This window comes from Delphinus delphis, chromosome 9, assembly GCF_949987515.2.
Source record: "Delphinus delphis chromosome 9, mDelDel1.2, whole genome shotgun sequence".
Classification (NCBI taxonomy): domain Eukaryota; kingdom Metazoa; phylum Chordata; class Mammalia; order Artiodactyla; family Delphinidae; genus Delphinus; species Delphinus delphis.
In genome coordinates, this window is record NC_082691.1 from 81,293,605 (window position 1) to 81,298,363 (window position 4,759).

Here is a 4,759-nt window from a genome sequence, read left to right on the forward strand (position 1 = left end):
AGATATGATTTGCATGGCAAGACTTTTTATGATGTTTCAGAACTTACTTAAATTATAGTTTCTATATTGAGAAACTGACTTTTATATGAAAATAAATCAATGAGAAAAAATGATAGCTCATCATTTTTAGCTTGAGGGAGAATGTGGAAGTTATGTGAAGATCAATATTTAACAATACACTTTGTCATCTTATCCAGGGAAAAGAAACATAAAAAGAAATATTGTGACAACTGTAGATTCACAAAATTCACAAACTTTTATAATATGCTTTATTTTATTGAATAAAAGCATCCAACATTCCATTTTTCAATATAGTTTATAATCATAATTTTTAAGCCTTGTAAAATTCTCTTCAACACTTCATGTAAATTATCCTAAACCTTTTAGGTTGTCTATAATGTTGGCAACACATTTTACAAAATTAAATTCAGATTTTGAAAGCACACTACTCCAAATGCTACCATACCATATGTAAATGACCAAGTTTATTTGGTGATGTTTAATATGGGTAAGTTCACTTTCTGGTTTGCCTGGGACATTTCTAGTTTATTGTCCCGGCATCCATCTGGTTTAGCACTTGTCCCAGATTTTTCACTTTTTAACTAGGTGTTTTTATAAATAGTTGTATGTGTAAATAGTGCAGGTGTGGTAAAGCTCAAAAAGTATTTTATTTCCAGTTGCTATCACAGTCTCATAATCTACCTCAAAATTTTGGTTATTTAAGAAGATGACACTCAGAGCTGCAGAGGGTGCACTTATGTATTTATATGTCTTTTCTATAAAGCATGACTTTTCATATAAATCAAATGACTTCTATATTAATTGACCTATTGACTTAATTCTTGTTTTCTTATATACCGTGAAAAATAAAGTGATAGATGTTAATGTCTTGTCTCTATTTGTACACGAAGAACTTCGAAAATAGTTAAATTTTTCCAGTTAAAAAAAATTACTGTCATCAACTGCTTCTTTCTGTTGCCATTAATTGAGAGAAAATACAGCCCTGGAAATTAATTTTGTTAAAAGTAAAACATCTAACATGTTAATTGGAATTTCAGTTAAAATCAACATGAATGATACAACTATTTCAACCAATTTTGGTGGAGCAAAGCTTTATGATAAAAACAATATTCACACTAAATTAAGAAATCTACAGAGCAGAAATGTACTGGATTGGGAGCACACATAAATTGTAATTATATCCAAATAAGATGTATGTTTCTACCAATGGAAATGGAAGCTTGAAGCTGTCAACATTTATCATTTTTGCCCATGCACTTCTAGGGTAAATTAAAAATTTTATGGCAAAACCAATGTTGAATAAACACACAAACTAAAGCTCAGCATAGCAGTATATGTAGCCTTCTGTTTTTATTTTTTTATAATACTTTGCATTTCAGAAATGTTTGAGCTGTATTTTATGTCTATCTAAGTGCACTAAAATATTACTGATTTTTTATATATATTTCTACTAAGTTTGTTTCTTTATGTTAAAAATAAATGACTTTTTTTTTTTTTTCTTTTGCGGTACGCGGGCCTCTCACTGTTGTGGCCTCTCCCGCCGCGGAGCACAGGCTCCGGACGCGCAGGCTCAGCGGCCATGGCTCAGGGGCCCAGCCGCTCCGCGGCACGTGGGATCCTCCCGGACCGGGGCATGAATCCGCGTCCCCTGCATTGGCAGGCGGACTCTCAACCACGGCGCCACCAGGGAAGCCCCATGACCTTTTTTTTTTTTTTTCTCAGATTCCAATGCTGACACATGTATATGGCATCTCTTAGCACTTTTAAGATAAGTTTTCGTTGTCTTTGAGCCTCTTTCATTGCTGTTGAATACTGTCAGTCTAATTGTTCCATTCTTAAGTAACTCATCTTTTGTTTATGGTTGCTTTTAACACTTTTTCTTTGTGTTTTATGAGGAGCAATTTAACTTTTAACAAGATATGAATTCCTTAATCAGTTTGCTTAGAAATAAGTGGCCAATTTCAATCTGATGATTCATGTCTGTACTGAATTATGGATGATCCCAGACATTATGTTTCTCAAATATTGCCTCAGTAGCATTCCCTTTGTTCTCTCCTGTTGGAACTCCTCTTAATGAATGTGATAAACTCTACTGCCTGGCCAGTCCACACCATTCCTAGATCCCTTCCTTCATATACACTTTCACTAAAAAGACTAGAGCCACTAAATACGCACTTTCCAAGTCTCACTTGACTCAATGAGATGTTCAATGGAATTGTGGAGTCGGGGTTTCTGGGGAAACTCTTTTATGATGAAAAGGGAGATTCAGCTAGTGTTTCTCCTTTCCCCTTCCTTCTTCCTGCCACAAATTGAAATGAAGTGAGAGGAGCTTCAGCAGCCTTCCCTTGGACCAAGGAAAAGGCTGAGGTAGAATCAGAGATGGTGTCTGTGATATACCTAAGGCACAAATCTACTGCTTACTAGCTGCCTCCCTCCAAATTTCTAATTATAAAATAAAATAATCTCAGTTTCTTTAAGTAGAGTCTGTGGAAAGGATTTAGGTGCTGATACTTTACTTGAGAGGAACACCCCAAGATGAGGATGAGAGAAACATGGGAATGAAGCAAGGAAGGATGCCAAGCAAGTTAATGCCATGCATTACTACCTGAGTACCTGTTTATCAAGAGACACAAAGAGATACAAGAGGCACATAAAATGCTTTTATTTATTTATTTATTTTTTACATCTTTATTGGAGTTTAATTGCTTTGCAATGGTGTGTTAGTTTCTGCTTTATAACAAAGTGAATCAGTTATACATATACATATGTTCCCATATCTCTTCCCTCTTGTATCCTCCCTATCCCACCCCTCTAGGTGGTCACAAAGCACCGAGCTGATCTCCCTGTGCCATGCGGCTGCTTCCCACTAGCTATCTGTTTTATGTTGGTAGTGTATATATGTCCATGCCACTCTCTCGCTTTGTCACAGCTTACCCTTCCCCCTCCCCATGTCCTCAAGTGCATTCTCTAGTAGGTCTGTGTCTTTATTCCTGTCTTACCCCTAGGTTCTTCATGACATTTTTTTTTCTTAAATTCCGTATGTATGTGTTAGCATATGGTATTTGTCTTTCTCTTTCTGACTTATTTCACTCTGTGTGACAGACTCTAGGTCCATCTACCTCACTACAAATAACTCAATTTCATTTCTTTTTATGGCTGAGTAATATTGCATTGTATATATGTGCCACATCTTCTTTATCCATTCATCCGATGATGGCCACTTAGGATAAAATGCTTTTAAAACTTTGAAATAGCTTCCTTTTCTTCAACTTCCGCTAAGGTGCTCGGTCCTTCCGAGGAAGCTAAGGCCGCGTTGGGGTGAGGCCCTCTCTTCAAACGGCGACTAGCACCGCGCCCGGCAGACCCTGCCTAGCCCTTGCCCGCACCATGGCCTCCGTCTCGGAGCTCGCCTGCATCTACTTGGCCCTCATCCTGCACAACAATGAGGTGACGGTCATGGAGGATAAGATCAATGCCCTCGTTAAAGCAGCCAGTGTAAATGTTGAACCTTTCTGGCCAGGCTTGTTTGCAAAGGCTTTGGCCAGTGTCAACATCGGGAGCCTCATCTGCAATGTGGGGGCAGGTGGACCTGCCCCAGCAGCTGGTGCTACACCAGCAGGAGGTCCTGCCCCCTCCACCACTGCTGCCCCAGCTGAGGAGAAGAAAGTGGAAGCAAAGAAAGAAGAATCTGAAGAGTCTGATGATGACATGGGCTTTGGTCTTTTTGACTAAACCTCTTTAGTAGCACGTTCAATAAAAAGCTGAGTTCTTTGAAAAAAAAAAAAACAACATCGAAGTAGGAACTTTACATCAAAGTAGTTCACTGGAGAGATAATAGAGGGCCTCCTGCTTCCTATGAGGTCATATAATGGGGAACACATGATGGGGAAGCTTCATGGGTATCTCTTGAACTTCCATGTCATGGTGGCCAGCCCTGGGTGGCCATTCATTAAGCCATGTCCCATCCGCTGTAGCATAGTATTTCATCCATGTCTAAAAGAGTCGAGGCAGTCCTGAAAGGTGGGGTGTGGACCAAAAGAGAGGAAAGGAGATATTTGGGAGCATCTAAGAAAATACAGAACTTCCCTATTTAAAATTCCAAAACTTATCCTGAGTTTTCTTATACATCTTCCTTTCTTTATTTTCTTATCATAGGATTTATTGCTAGCAAATACCATTCATTCATCTATTATCTTTCACCCTCTAATAGTTTGTAAGCTCCATGAAGTCAGGATTTTTATCTATTCGGATAAAATAGGATTTAATAGTTTGTAATAGTTTGTAAAATAGGATCTAATAGTTTGTAAGCTCCATGAAGTCAGGATTTTTTATCTAATCTATTTTTATCATTAATTTCTTGGTACATAATATATAAATGAATGGCAGCCATGATGTCTTGCCCTAATCCCTTGGATATTAATAACTGTTTGAACCAGATTCATCTTTTGGTGATTTGGACAGCTTAGACTCTCATCCCTATTGGATGTTTCCCACATGGCGGGTAATGAGGTTGATTTGACCTAGTATTTTAGTGCATTAGAGCATTAGTTTTAGAGTCAGATGGCCTGGATTTAAATTCTAGCCCTTCTACTTATAGTTGTGTGACCTTGTGAAAATATTTAAACCACTTTAAATTTCCTCCTTTGCCAAATGATACTACTAATATTACCTGTTTCTTAAGGAATGTATACAGTACCATAAAAGGAATTGTATACAATACCAGTAAAGCATTTTCACT

The 4,759-nt window shown here is 37.7% G+C and overlaps 1 pseudogene; it reads left to right on the forward strand.

Annotated features, from left to right (window-relative positions):
• Positions 1-3,300: 3,300 nt before the first annotated feature.
• LOC132430737 (large ribosomal subunit protein P1 pseudogene) lies at positions 3,301-3,804 on the forward strand (annotated as a pseudogene).
• The last annotated feature ends 955 nt before the right edge of the window (positions 3,805-4,759 follow it).